This window comes from Octopus sinensis, linkage group LG5 (assembly GCF_006345805.1).
Source record: "Octopus sinensis linkage group LG5, ASM634580v1, whole genome shotgun sequence".
In the NCBI taxonomy this organism is placed as follows: Eukaryota; Metazoa; Mollusca; class Cephalopoda; order Octopoda; family Octopodidae; genus Octopus; species Octopus sinensis.
This window is the reverse complement of record NC_043001.1, coordinates 119,500,606-119,518,105: the sequence shown is the minus strand read 5'-3', so window position 1 is coordinate 119,518,105 and position 17,500 is coordinate 119,500,606. Positions and strand designations below refer to the sequence as shown.

General features: G+C 36.0%; 1 protein-coding gene across 4 annotated transcripts in view; it reads right to left on the bottom strand.

Annotated features, from left to right (window-relative positions):
• The window catches only part of LOC115212371, a 653,437-nt gene that overhangs the window by 182,479 nt on the left and 453,458 nt on the right, over positions 1-17,500 (bottom strand). The gene's annotated exons all lie outside the window — the stretch shown is intronic.

Below are 17,500 nucleotides of genomic sequence, written 5' to 3'. Positions count from 1 at the left end.
ATTTTATTCAACATATTCTCCTCTCAGGTTCACCCACTTGCTGCAGCAGTCCTTCAGTTTTTCTAAGCCCTGTAAAGGAACTCGGTAAGTTAAGCCTCGAACCAGGCCTTTCTCGATATCCTTAAAACCAGAAACTTTTCAGCCCCTCCTCGTATATATATATATATATATATACAGAGTGAAAGAGGGTGGAGAGAGAGAAAGAGGGCGAGAGAGGGAGAGAAAGAGAGAGTGAAGAATTGGCAAATATTAGAGCATCTGACAAAATGTTTTAAGTCTTGAGTTCAAAACAAGCAAGAGATCGAAAAAATAAGGATAAATCAAGCACCGGGTCAGTTCAACTGACAATACCCACCGTCAAAATATGTACGTTTGTGCTTATATCACACATACACACACACATACACACATACACACACACATTCACACATGCATAGACGTACGCGCGTGTGCGCATTTATACTACTGCTAAATTCAGGTCACAACAGACATAGAGGATATTCTTGAAGCCGAGAAGTCGAACTTATCGAGACAATATTTACATATCGCCTGAGGAAACACAACTAGATCTCATAATGCAGAGAAACGATTACATAAGCAAGTGCCTGCATGCCCGGAGAACTACGTGGCGTAGAAACAATTGTAGTGATTAAAAAATAAATGTCCAATTGTACAAATTTTTGTTGACTCCAAATTTTTTCCAGTTATCTATTCATACACGAGAGATACCCAAACGCAAACCCGGAAGTACGTCTGGATAGCACAGGGTGAAATCTGAAGGTGGACGAGCTTCATACTGTACTCTACTACGTTCTTAACCGAATATACCATAAATATATATATATATATATATATATATATATATATATATATATATATAGACAAACATACTATATAACACTTTATTCATTATCTCTGTGATTTTCATTCACAAACACAAATTCGCTATTACTTACTCCCACAGTTCCTATATCTTACAGATAGACACTCATTTACAGACAAATACAGAGATCCACATATCGATATTTATTTGATCCCTAAACAGAATCATAATCGATAACAATCACCATGGTCCTTATTGAGCAGGGTCAATCAGCGTGATCCCTGATAACAAGAAGAGATTTATGAGCAAGACGAACTTTTCTGAGAGTTTGTCTTCTAAGATAGTTCCAGATATAAACAAATATAATAAAGCTATTAAAATGATCAAGTAATCTTTATTAATTATGTCTATAAAAGAACATGTAGATCCATTAATTTTAAAGTGTGAAGCAAAAAAAAAGAAGATATATATCTTCGTATGTCGAAATAGACATAATTTTGTAAATAAATATAATACGACGGGAAAAATGAATAAGAATTTATAAATGAAAATGTTTATGAATTTAAATACCCATATATTTTACACAATGCTATAAAACAGATATGTTTAGGATGATTTTCTTTATATGTGCGTGTGCATATACTTACAATCACGCATAGGTCTAGAGAGCAAGATGTCATAAACCTCCTTTCCTTCTCACTTTTACGGCCACACCTTGAATTCTGCTACCCCCAGTGGTAACTCCAAACAAAATATTGCAAGAATTGAGTTACCACAGAGAGCAGTCGCTAAAAAATGAAAGGTATGACTAATTTTGATTATCGAGACCACTTTAAAACACGGAAACTTTAATCTTTCCAGCGTCGCCTTGAGCGCTACATCATTTGCACAATACGGAGAATATACCAACAGCATTGCCCAAACGATCTTAATATCAGATTCGGAATTCATCCAATGCTGGGGTTACGTGCTATATACCCCAACACAATTCATGACCACAACACAAATCCATTGCAAGACGATTTCTTTTACAAAAATCAAGTCAAAGAAAAAGATTCCATCACTTTCAAATGATTACCAAGAAAAATTGCTTCAAGGAGTATCAGACAAGCCACCTATACTTGAATACATATCAGTCAACAAACCACTTCTTAAATGGACCACTATATCCTAAAACTTGATGTAAAAATGACATAACAGAACCTATAAGGTGATGCTATTAAGTTTGACATGTCCCGGGCCAATTTTTGACCGAAATATATCTAAATTGTATAGACACACACACACACATACATATTCATATTCATAGGTCATATTTGTAAATGTCTTTTAAGGGCAAATGGGATGAAAATGTCACAAAATCGGCTGTACTAGCGGAAACAAACTCGTTAACAACCCAAACCATCATTGAAATGAATCAATTCTTACAGCTAGACCATGCATAAAGGATGCCAGACAAGAATGCCCAAAAAGATCCTGTGTGCCGAACTTACAGAAAGCGCCGTCCTTATTCCACACCCAACGTAACCACTAAGAAAGATAGCCGAAAATAGTAACAATCGAAGGTAAACATGCAGAGAAGCAACCGTTACTACAGGTCACAGTGAAAGTCGAAGGCCTTCGACGAAGTTTATCATTGATTTTAGCAGAATTGGAAACCTACCAAAACGGAAGCATGACCTTTTAAGAGATAGAATTCAAGTGAATTCGGCCAACGGTGTTCTTTGAAAGGATACAACTTTGAATGCTCAGACATTACCTCGTCCGTATAAATAACAATTCTCACAAGCTATGCTGAAGATACGAAAATATTGAGATGTACCAGAAGTGTCGATGTTGTCAACAATCTGCAGAAAGACAATATAGAAGTGGGCGGAAGAAAGCATCATGCAACTTAATACCGAAAACTTTCAGACACTTTGCTTTTAGCCATGTTCCAATATGTGCGTGATCCAGAAACCAAAATGACTGAAAGTCCATCGTTTATCAGATGCACGAAGAACAGTTACTTTTTGATTTCCAGTAAGGGCTTGTCTCATCATCATTAGTATATTGGTTATGATATTAGGAAGGGACACCGATATGCAAACAAGTGTGTTCATGATAGCCAGGCCGACACCAGTTTTGCTCCGGATGGTTATTAGAAACTGCAGTTTTGCTCTGGTAGCTCTCTTGTCTCAGCTGTGTTTCTGACAGAGCAGCGATGTCCATAGCATAGCGCACCAATTATTTACTGATTTCCGTAGTTATGCGTTCAGACGTACTGAAAGATCTACACCCGACACCCGAAGTCTTTATCAATCTAAACCCTACGTGCTGGAACACGAACTTACGACCATCATTAGTGAAAACCATCTTCGAATGTAGTGAATAAGTCCACATACTTTCAAGACAACCCAGATGCGGAGGAAAATTGCTTCTTACATTCGGCTGCAGCCGCCTTTCAGGAAGCTCTGGGACTAATAAGACTTACCTGCTGTATCGTCGGCCAATCAGAAAGCTGATGGGATATCAGTTGTACCTGCAATGATCTATACCAAACAATTCTTGGCGTGATAACAAGCAGGAGGGCCTTTTGCTGTTTGTAAATATGCCTAGTGTTGAATCTGTCCTAATTAAATCGGTGTTGCGTTGGGCGGGACTTGTGGACCGTAAGGAGGATACAAGGACCCTCACAGCAAAGTTTCACAGTGAACTAAAATGTACCGAGTGTCAAAGAAGGTGCCCGAAAGTCTGTTATATATATATATATATATATATATATATATATATATATATATATATATATATATACATATATAGATTTATACGCATACACACACACACACACGTACAATTACATAGAGAAATGGCTGGATATACACACTTATATTATTATATCAAAGGGATCAATGGACATTCCCGACCCATAGACTCATAAACCGCTTTCCCGGATTCGGTGGAATATATACACCGGATGGGACGCCGGTCCGTCGCAGGATTACTCATTTGTGTCAGGTGAGTGGACTGGAGTAACGGAAAATGAAGCGTTTTGCTCAAGAACCCAACGCATCACCCGGTCCAGGAATCGAAACCATAATATTACAACCATGATAGGAGCACTCTAACAACTAAGCCACACACACACACACACACATAGATAACAAACTCTCCACCCACTAAATCCTACGTGGTTATGGGTAGCAGTCAAGAAGAATTAAATCGATAAATACATTTACATATAAACATGGTAATTTAATATGCTTAGGGTGATGTGTGATTAATGTCGAAAGACTGCATTAAAAAAAAATGTTCAGGTTGTTTATTCTCGAAAGTGAATGCTTCCAGTTCAAAAGGAGACTTTAAAGTAAAAGGTCTAATAATTATATGTTAGTAATAAGGCATATTTAAAAACTGAATTGAATAATTGAAATTTGCTTGAAAGTATTGATAGGAAAACTTGAAGTACGCAACGGTATATTTTGATGACTTATTGTTGATTTATTGAAAATATATCAAAGAAGATTATATTTATCATAAGCAATATACACAACATATACACACAGCTATTACTCACACAGACACATACATAACACAGACACATACAGATAGATATATAGATAGATAGATATAAATAAATATATATATATATATATGTGTGTGTGTGTGTGTGTGTATGTGTGTATGTATGTGTGTACATACGTACAAGCAAACAAGCAAACAAAGCAAATATATACACACGTATGTGTATGCATATTTTATAGGATGCAGACATGGTTGTGCTTAGGAAATCCATATAGTTATGGTTTCATTGAGTGAGCTTACAGAATGACATCTTAGGCAAGTGTTTGCTACCGCAGTATTAGATCAGAGGCATCGTGAAAAAAACCTGGGTGGTTAGAATCTATAAAGAAACAGATATAACCTGAAGCTGTAATGCAAATAACCAGTCTTGCCACCCTCTGTTTCACGGTGATACTGCCTTAGTATAATATTTTGTGTCTACATGTATAGAATTCCCAGGCTCTTACATTATAATGGTTTCTTATATTGCAACAAGAATTGCAATTTTGAGGGGGAAGGAATTAGTCAATGCTACTGCTTCCAGTACTCAATTGGTATTTTATTTAATCGATTCTGAAAAGATGAAAGGTAAATTTCACTCCAGCGAATCCCTACGGTCGGCCCCAACGTCGGCATTTGCTCTCAGAATGTAAAGAACCGAATCAGATACCCCAAAGCATTTCCCGACGCTCTAACGACCCTGCAGCTCGCCACATTTGCTCTTACACTATAATGTAGTTCTGTTGATCAAAGAACTAAAATAGTCATCGTTAGAGGCGACTGAAGTCCATTTACTTATTATTTGTTATTGGCTTCATTTTATTTGATGTTTACTGTTTGTTAGAGACATAACACTGCGAAAAGACGACTTACCAAAGTCATAAAATAAAACATCAAAGTTCAAGTTTAGAAATAACAGCAGACTTTTTTTTCTGTTTAAATTAACAGCGTGATGCAGATAACGTCACGGTGCAGAGAATAGTCTCTTTACAAGTCAATGCCAAGCTGAATCTGCGACCCACTTTGGTTTTCTAATCTGATTTAAGACCTCAAGAAAAGGTATAAAAGACGTCAGCCCGATGCCAGTCGTTTTTCAAAAGGTGGTTTGCGTGATTTGTCGAAAAATTTCTGTCCTTTTCAGTTAATTCTTTAAGTGACATTTTTTGTAAATTTTGCATTTGTGTGTGTGTGTGTGGTGGTGGTGGTGGTGGTGGTGGTGGTGTGGTGGTGGGGTGTCTTAGAATGTATACATTTGTGTGAGCATGTGAGAGTGTATATCCCTTTGTGTTTGTCTGAATATGCGAGTCTGTGTGTGTGTGTGTGTGTGTGTGTGTGTGTGTGAGCGCGTGCCTATTTTTCTGTAATCTCCTAAGTCAATACTTTAAAGTTTTATTTGAATTAACTATTTACAGAATTTACAAATATGTTATTGACACAATATACAAACGTACACACATACATACATAAACATACACATACATAAACATATGCCCACGCACACTTATATATATATATATATTTAAGTAATACTAAGCAATAAAGGGTTTAGCAACGAATTGCCTTACCACATACCGAATTTAGAAATAGCAGTCAAAGAGTTATAGCTATTTCTTCTACTATCTCAAAATTCAATATATAATCATTTATGATTATAGTATTCTACGCTGAAGAGAAAAGAAGTTTTGGTAAGGTAAAATTATTTAATATTTAATTCTTATGCTTTCCTAAAAAACTTGATTTCGAAACGTGCGTCCGTAGATAACTTAAAATTGTATGATAGATTGCCGTCAATTCATTCTCTCTTACCTGTTTGTGTCTGCCTTCCAATTGCTGTTTTTACTGAGATCTCCCTTTTTAGTAGAAGAAATAGCTATAACTCTTTGACTGCTATTTCTAAATTCGGTATGTGGTAAGGCAATTCGTTGCTAAACCCTTTATTGCTTAGTATTACTTAAATTTTCCTCGAATGAGGCTTTTACATGCCGAAGACTACTTGGTGTAATTGATAATTATTCCAAATTAATTAATTTCACCCTTCATTATATATATATATATAACTGAAGTACTGTATTATTTGTATCGATAAACTGCAATATACGTTAAATAAACATACAGTTATCCTCGCCGTTTAAAAAAAGATCTGGACAAACCATGAGATTCTCTTAGAACGACGAACTCAAGAACGCTTTGACTAGTTTCCACTGACGACAATCAGTTTATCAAGTCTATCTACTCGTGTTTCTCTTGCAGAAAGAGAAAGTAGCATGGAATTAGGTCTGAAAATGTAATGAACAACAAGCACCAGTCTTACACATTTGCATATTTGTACATTAACCGATAGCATATGGAGTTTCACCACTACTTGTGGCTTTTATTACACATACGCATGCAAAGTTATTAGCACATACACACATACACATACATATTAAAACACATATGCACATGTATATGCATATATACACAGATATTCATATATGATATGCATGCATACATACATCCATACATACATACATGCATACATACATACATACATACATGCATGCATGCATGCATACATACACACATACATACATACATACATACATACATACATACATACATACATACATACATACATACATACATACACAACTCATCGGGGGACCCCGTATGTGACATGAGATTACGGATCTGCACCTAGAAATTTTCCTCCAATACTCAGAGAAGTAGACAAGATTCTTTTGCAGTTGTGCACGTATGTTAATCTCCCTTCTTCGCATAACTAATGTAATCCAAGGAATTGGTAAAAGCCGTTATCGAGAACCTACGACTAACGGAAGTTTTGTCGCACGCAGTAAAGTAGCCAAATTAGATTTGAATTAACCTGTCTTTACGTTCTGAGTTTAAATTCCGCCGAGGTCGAATTTGCCTTTCATCCTTTCGGGGACGATTAAATAAGTACCAGTTACGCACTGGGGTCGATATAATCGACTTAATCGGTTGTCTGTCCTTGTTTGTCCCCTCTGTGTCTAGCCCCTTGTGGGCAGTAATGAAATAAAATTTGAATTAACTTTTTGAACTGCAGAAGGATTGACCTACAACACCTTGTCTAGAACCACTATCTGATAAAGACAAAGCTTTTACCGTTTGGGCCAATCTAGAAGCCTCAACATAAACACTCGATTTGTAAGTAATAACAGTGAATCTTTCCTCGTCACTTTATTACCACTTAAAAAGTAAAAGATGTATTGAATGTGGTCCTAGGTGTAATCTGCGAGAAATAAATAGGTGGTCATGTCAAAAATGTCTTTCATGATATAAGTTCAGTACATCAGGGTTAATTTGGGAACATTTTTACAGTTGCTCACTCAGCCTGATAGATCTTGACAATTTAGATGCACAGAAACATATAAGTACAGACTCGCGCATGCTCACACGCTCATACACCCTCACCTATAATATCTCATCATGTCTTTTCCTACTTTCTTATAGTGATCGTTGTCTCATTCACAATAAGAAATATTAGAACATATGCAAATGCTTTAAAATCACTTTCTCTCAGTTTGTATACCAACGCAAGCAATCGTCTTTCTTCCATTTGCGTGAGCATCCTTTTTGTTCTCTATCGATAGGCTATCGTTTTTAAAATTTTTCTATATTATTCTGCTTTTGTCTGAAATTATTCATCTCATTCGAATCTTGTTGTCTTCTGTGTTATATGTTTACAGGCATTTTTGGTACTGCCCTGCCCCTGAGAGATGTTTCCACTCACTGGTAGTCTCCGACGTGTTGTATAATTTTTTAAAGGAACTAAAACTACGTTCATTATGGATCCTACAGCAGATGGGAGATTTTCCTTGTTCATTCGTCCTTCTCCGTTAAATGTTTTCCATGCTGTCTCACTTTTATGCTCAAACACACACACACACACACACACACATACACACATACACACACGCACGCACACACACGCGCTAATACACACACATCAGGTGTGCCAATAGTATTTAACTTTATTTTAATATTTGGGGGCCGATTAACACAAGAGCAACAATACCCCGATGTGTCATAGCTAAACTCATTTCCCTACCGTACTCCTTTAACACTTAAATTACAATGAAAACTGTAACATTTCCAACTTCAGGATCGAACGTATTACATTTTTGTTTGCAGCTTTTTGAACTTTATTATTATTATTATTATTATTATTATTATTATATTATTATTATTATTATTATTATTATTATTATTATTATTATTATTATTATTATTATTATTATTACTACTTATATATTTTTATGTATCAGCTTAGCACTACTGAACTATGGTAAATAATGGTAATAACGGTTTGTATGGATTGATGGATGGATGAAAAGAAAAGATGATGATGAGAAAGGGAAGGGAAGGAGAAGGAGGATCTTACTGTTAATACTGTCATCATCATCATCATCATTACCTTCATCATACCCAGCATCACCACCATCCCCATTACCACCATATGCAATTCCGTCAACCAGTGACCCATTACGTGGTTGATATAGTTGCTAGAAACAGGAGCCGAATCTCGCTAAGCTCTCACCTTACATTCTTTAAAATAATGATAATAATAATAATAATAATAATAATAATAATAATAATAATAATAATAATATAATAATAATAATATTAATAATAATATATTGAGTTTGGTTTAATGGCCTACCAATGTATACTATGAGTTTCTTTGCCCTAGGAGTCTGGAAGACACTCGGTAAGAAATGGAAGCAAATTTGAAAGAAGAAAAAAAAAGTAATAATAATAATAATAATAATAATAATAATAATAATAATAATAATAATAATAATAGAGAAGCAGAGAAAGAATAGTGGCACTGGACAGTATAGTTCCTAATGTACAAGACGGAATGGTGAAGACCGGAATGCCCTCCTTAACCATAGGCCTACTCAGGCTGGCATAACAAGAGACTAAGCAGCAAAATTGTCATCAGCTTCCACCGGGTGACTCACTGTCATTTTCTCGTCGTCTTAGTAGTCGTTGTCACCGTCATCATCATCATCGTCATCTCCACCACCACCACCACCACCGACGCCGCCCCGTATTACCATTCACATTAACGTTGGAATTGTGGTAGATGTGACAGTTGTCGTCGTGTGGTGGAGATGGTGGTGGTGGTGGTGGTGAGGTTCATTGTCATCATCATCATCGTCGTCATCATCATCATCGTCATCATCGTCATCATCATCATCATCGTCATCGTCATCATCGTCATCATCATCATCATCGTCATCATCACCACCATCATCATCATCATCACCGCCAAGAACAACAACAGCAACAACAACAGCACTACCTACCTCTGACAAACAAACGCTACACTTGCAAACAACAACCGCCACCACCACCACCACCACAACCACCACAACCACCACCGCCGCCGCCACCACCACCATCACCACCACCACCATCACCACCACCACCACAACCACCACAACCACCGCCGCCGCCGCCTCCCCCGTCGCCACCACCACCACCACTATCATCATTATCACATTAGCAACACACAAGAGAAAAAGAACAGCGGCAGCAGAGACGGCAGCAAATAGCAACAGAAACATGGACAGTAGCAACAGCAGCAATTGTAGCAACGGCAGTATTAGCAACAGTAACCAGCAAAAGCAGGACTTCGTTTAACGGTGATAGAAATAGCAGCCAGTTGTCTTTCTAATGATATAATACTGTCAAGTAATATATATATATGTGTAATGACAAGATGTCACGGTGGGAACGTCTTTAAATGTAAGGCCTGCTCGATCAGAGCTGACCTGGGCTGGAACAGTAGCAACAGTATCAAGAAGGACAGCAGCAGCAGCAGCAACATCAGCAGTTCCCACTACACTGGTAGTAGTAGTAGTAGTAGTAGTAGTAGTAGTAGTAGTAGTAGTAGTAGTTGTAGTTGTTGTTGTAGTTGTTGGTGTTGTTGTTGTAATTATTGCTTAACCCTGGCTTAGCTCAAATAAAGTGGATCTATTTACATTCCAAAAGACGTTCCAAACACGAGCACCCCATCTATTGCCCAGTGCGTTAATTTCCTCTTCCTTTTCTTTCTTTTTTTTTCTTTTCTTTAAGGCAGGATTTACCGGAGGTTTGGCAGTTATTTCTTGCAGGTGGAACGACCACGTACAAACCCCACCATTGTTGATTTTGCATCCAAGGCTGTTAATAGTAAAAACAGTAGAACCGTTAACCACAACCATCAACAATGGAACCTTTATGTGGTTGTTTTACCAGCTAGAAATAACAGTCAAATTTCCCTCAAACCACGTACTACAGCCTTGGGTTAAAAATAAATGTAGTCTTTGATATATCTATCTATCTATCTATCTATCTATCTATCTATCTATCTATCTATCTATCTATCTATCTATCTATCTATCTGTCTGTCTGTCTGTCTGTCTATCTATCTGGCTGGCTGTCTGTCTGTCTGTCTGTCTGTCTGTGTGTGTGTGTGTGTGCTGTGTGTATACATATATACATATACATACACACACACATACACAGACACACGAGATAGAGACTACTCAAGGCTAGAATAGCTTTGTTCTTAGATCTGCTCTGTTAGAAGTGACCTGGGTCTAATCAACACCAAACAAGAGGAGATAAAAAAGAGACGGTAGATATATATATAAAAGAAAAACCGACGCTTGATCTGCTGCTCATAGCAGTGAAATCTTTACTTCCTTAAAAGAAGAAGGACACACAAGATAAATTGTTTCTAGAAATGATAGTTTTTAAAAAGATCAACAGCAGCAAAAACCGAGAAATACGGTCGGAACAGAAGCCTGATTGTCGTCGTCGGAATCATCATCCGCAACAGTAACAACAGTAGTAGTAGTAATAGCTGGAGCAGCAACAACAGCAACACAAACAAATATAACGGAAAACAATAGAAAAATAGAAATGACACGATCACCAACACCACCACCACTACCACCGATATCACCACCCACAACAACAAAAAAAAACAAAACAGAATAAAAATCAACAACAGCAACAGGTAACCGGGCGAAGAAAAGGTGTTGGTAGGCCGATTAGCAACAGAACAGCCCCAACATCTCTACAACAATAACAACAACTACGGCACCAATAGCAACAAAGTGATCAATAAGCTAGCAATGGACCATGTAAGGGCTCGAGACATCAGCCAAATATCCCTCACATCACATTCTGTGGTATTTTAATTTTTACTTCGTGTAGCCTGAATGGAAGAAAGAATTGTCGTAACTAAAACGCCATCGATCATTGGTCCGTTTAATCACTGCTGACATGGAGCAACAATCAGGACTGAAGCGAGATTTATTACAAGAATAGTACCAAACAAGGAAGCTAGATGAAAGTTCGGTGTCTGAAATAAATGACCCTCTAACAAGGGTTCACAAACTGACAAACGCCAGCTTTATATCCCACCACCGAAATATTATCAATTTTATTTATATATTCATTCGTTTATCTATTTATTCTTCATCGTCTTTATTAATATCTTTTAATTTAGGCGGCCAGCAGTCTTAAGGGGAGCAGGGACCAGTATTTGGCTGGTACTTATTTTCTCGACTCCCGAGGGGTGAAAGGCAAAGTTAACTTCGACAGCCTTTGGACTCAGAATGCAAAGAACCGGAAGAAATACCGCTAAGTGTTTTTTTTCCGTTTCTCTAGCGAGCTGGCCAGCTCGCCGCATTTTCTGCCTTCATTAATGAAAATGTGCATTCGTATATTTTTCTTCTTTCTTTGGTAAGGGAATGGACAAATTTCAAACTTTAAAGCCATCTTAATTTGGATTAAAAAGGAAATTTTGTGCTCTCCTTTCACAATCCATACAGGACCCCTTGGGGTCCTGGGTTACATTTCTTCTCTGTGAAATACTGTCCCACGAAAGTGTAGGGGTGGTGTAAAGCAAGTGATATGCTAGAGTAGTACAGTTTTCCAATATTTGTAAATAGAGTACGGTTTCACAAATGTTATATTGAGAATTGTAAAACATCGACCAATGGAGATTATCAAAGGAATTAGTTGAGAAAATCAATTTTTAGAGTGTATTTAAAATGTTAAAGTGACAAGAAAGGAAAATAACTTCAATATTATTGGTTAATCAAAATTTATGAACGCACATTGGAATGGATCTGGGCTTTATACCGAGCTGGCGATAGAGACACATGTTTCTTCATTGTTAATCCTCCTCAGCGATGCACATTCTGCTCATTTGGCACAACTAAATGTGATCAATGCATTGAGGGAAAAAGAATGTAGTGGTGCTGGTAATAAATATCAGCCATATAGCTACGTGAAAATACCCCCGGGAAACATTCTACAGTAGTAACCACAAATATTGAATCTCTTAATGAAAACCCCCGAAGCAAGCTTAGTGAACCAATAAGTATATAACTATGAAGTATATAAAACAGTGTCCGCTTTTCATAAAATTCCCACATATACATACATACATGCATACATACATACTTACGTGCATGTATATACCCAGAAACAAACGTACATACACACGCAATGGTACCTACAAACACGTGCCGTGGCACGCATAGTAACACTAATACAGAAGCAAACATGCATATATGTATGTGTCTTTTTAAAAAAATTATTATAAGTTCTCCATCGAGGAGGGAGCCGGTTTCCCACAAAGATACAAGGTCCATCTTTGGGGTGTAGTTAACATAGGCAAATTCATATTAAGAAATTGAGAAAAGTCTTGCATATTTTTACTGTTCCACTCACAGATTGCACTTGTAATGTACGAATATGTATGTATGTGTGTATGTATGTATGTATGTATGTATGTTTGTATGTATGTATGCATTGTGTCTGTACGTAGTGGGCATGCATCAATGTATGTAACTATGTATCTATGTCTGTATACATACATGCATATATACATAGGTACATACATACATACATACATACATACATACATACATACATACATACATACATACCTGGAGATCAGTGAAAAAGAAAACACCTATGCTGAGCTATTGAGAAATCTACTGTTACTCTATCCAGATTACAAGTTTAGGTTTATACCTGTAATTATTGGGGCCCTGGGAAATGTAACACACTACCTAAATAGCAATCTTGAGAAATTAGGCTTCTCAAAACCAGAAAAAGAAACTTAATTTGAAGACTACAGATCCAATCAATCACTGGAACTGTAAAAATCTGTAAAACTTTCCAGAAGTTTATCATTGAAGTATATATGAGCATGTCTAGATATGCAACTGTATGCATGAGAATGCATACATAAAAACATACAAAACTGCACATACATACATACATACATACATACATACATAAATACATACATACATACATACATACATACATAAATACATACATACTTACATACATACATACATACATACATACATAAATACATACATACATACATACATACATAACATACATACATAAATACATACATACTTACATACATACATACATACATACTTACATACATACATACATACATACATACATAAATACATACATACTTACATACATACATACATACATACATACTTACATACATACATACATACATACTTACATACATACATACATACATACTTACACCCATACATACATACATTCATAAATACATACATACTTACATACATACATACATACATACATAAATACATACATACTTACATACATACATACATACATACATACATACATACATACATACATACATACATACATACATACATACATAAATACATACATACTTACATACATACATAAATACATACATACTTACATACATACATACATACTTACATACATACATACATACATACATAAATACATACATACTTACATACATACATACATACATACTTACATACATACATACATACAAAATACATACTAATACATACATACATACATACATACATACATACATACATACTACTACATACATACATACATACATACATACATACATACATACATACATACATACATACATACATACATACATACATACATACATAAATACATACATACTTACATACATACATACATACATACATACATTACATACATACATACATAACATACATACATACTTACATACACTACATACATACATACATACATACATACATACATAATACATACATACATACATAACATACATACATACATACATACATAAACATAAATACATACATACATACATGCATACATACACATACATTACATACATACATACATTCATACATAAATACATACATACATCATACAATACATACATAACATACATACATACATACATACATACATACATACATACATACATAAATACATACATACATACATGCATACATACATACATACATACATACATACATACATACATACATACATACATACAAAAATACCCTGTTGTTGATGTTGAAATTCCAATGAAGGTTAGAAACCAGTTCTTTCTATAGCGGCAAGAAATCTTGAAATAGACTGAATAATGACATACATACATGAGTGTGAGCGTGTATATGTGGTTTTTATCTTTTACCTTTTATATGTTTTACTCATTTGACTGTGGCCACGCTGGGGCATTGCCTTGAAGGGCTTACATGAACGAATCGACCTAATTCGCTTCTTTTTCTTATTTTTTTTTATTTGTAAAAGAAAAGCAAGTCTGGCACTTAGTTTATCGATATCTCTTTGCTGAACCTCTAGGTTATAGACAAGCAACTACTCCAACGTCGAATGTTAAGGGCTGCTATGGGACAAACACAAAAGCGTACGCACACTCACACATACACATGTGTGCGTGTATGTATGTATAGGTGCGTATATGTGTGTGTATATATATATATACACATGCAGTTACGATGGGGCTTAGCATATACGTTTGTGTAGCCTTGTATGTGTGTATGTGCTTATATGTATGTCTATACGCGTACATGCATATATAAAATGTAACACGTATGTATGTCGCAGATGTTGTTCGAGCAGACATAGACGAGAGGTATTGTTGTCATCAAGGCCCCTATTTTTGTTTAAAACCTTATCTAATAAGCGGTTTTCTTAGGTGATAAAGTTATATTTCGGGACGCGGGGTGGAAGGGTATTTGACTGCTATTTCTAATAGGTAAAGCGAAAGCATTATAAAGCATTTATCGTTTGTGTGTGCGCGTTTGTGTACGTGTCGGGCCGATTGAGTTAAAAGGAAGATCGCTCTCTTTTCTCATCAGATATCAATCTATCTATCTATCTATCTATCTATCTATCTATCTATCTATCTATCTATCTATCTATCTATCTATCTATCTATCTATCTATATCACATACACAGGTAAACAGATTAACAAGTATACATGCACACCCCCCCCCCCACACCCACACACACACATACGTGGGGGTGTTGAAAAGTTCTTGGTTTTAAGGGTGTCGCGAAAGGCCTGGCTGGAAGTCTAACCTTCTGAGTTCTTTTTACAGGACTTAAAAAAGTGAAGGACCGCTGCAATAAATGCGTGAATCTGAGAGGAGAATATGTTGCATAAAATCATAATCAAGTTATCCTCCTTGTATATTTTTTAACCCAAAGTCCGGAACTTTTCAGCACCTCCCCGAAAACATATGTATGTATAATATGGCCGTGCCTCGTAATCAAATATCTCTTGGTATCATCGGTGTCCATCAAAGGCTTTCACTAAGGTTTTCTTCCTGTCCTCCTTTTCCTTTTTGTTTGGTACTCGCGTAACTGTGAGCACACAGCTAGCCTTCCGCTGAACCTTCCGCTGAACCCTCAGCTTTTGATCGACCCAGTCGACCCAGACAGCATGGGAAGGATTTGAACTGAGAACAAAAGCACTGTAACGAATACCCCACCCGCCACATAAAGATGCATACAAATAGGTGGGATATATATATATATATATACATATAATATATATTATATATAATATATATATATATAATGCATGTCTTGACACATACATATGTGTGTACATCATATTCTTGTTAACATACATGTATTATACGCATAATTACATACATATATTATTATATTATACATATGTATATATTATATATATATATATATATATATATTATTTATATATATATATATGTATATATATTATATATATATATATAATATATATATAATATATATATACATATTATATATATAATATATATATATACTTATATATATGTACTATATGTAAATACATATATATATTATACATACACATATGCATATATATACATGTGTGTGTATGTGTGTGCGTGTGTGTGTGTATCCTTAATATGTCATCCAGTTAAACACCAGCACATAGAACCTGGGTGCACTGAAATCTGGTCGGTCCATTCAAACCATATCTCCGGTTCAAGCATAGACCTTTTTTTTCTTCTTCTCGCCGACCTAGAAGTCCCTGATATCCACAGATACTGTCCTTTTTTTCGTCTGACAAAGCCCTTAAAAGATATACGTATAGATGTGTTTGTGCGCACACACACATGCAAATATATGCACACATATGTGTTTGCATGCATGTTGGTGCATGTTAAATTGCACGGCAATCTACGAAGCTATATTGAATATATAATCAACAGGTAGACAATACACAGCCGCACCCAAATACACGTATACATTAAATACACAACTGACACATTATTGCAATACACGCATAAATGAGAAGATGACACACCAATAGACGCATAGATACTCCCTACGCCCCGAGCCAACGACTGAGGCGATTCTAAGAAGTGGTTTGATTAACTAGAAATCGCAGCCAAAATTCCTTTCAACGACACCATATCGTCTAACTAAAGAAAGAACTACATCAGATATGCAAGATGTAGCTAGAGACACACGATAAGAAGACTGGATGGTCTTGGTTGGAATGCCTTCTGTTGCAGGTTTGCTCCATTAGGCTTGGTCTGGGCTTGGACAATAACATCAACACCATCGTCATCACACACTCCGCCGTCAGCGAACGGGGATTCTTAAGCTTTGTCGACCACAATAAGGTATTTATACAAATCAAAAATGAAGAAGTGAAAAAGTATTATATCTGATACATAATAAGAAGACGAACCAACGAAGGAGCCAGCAAGTCATCGCTCAAA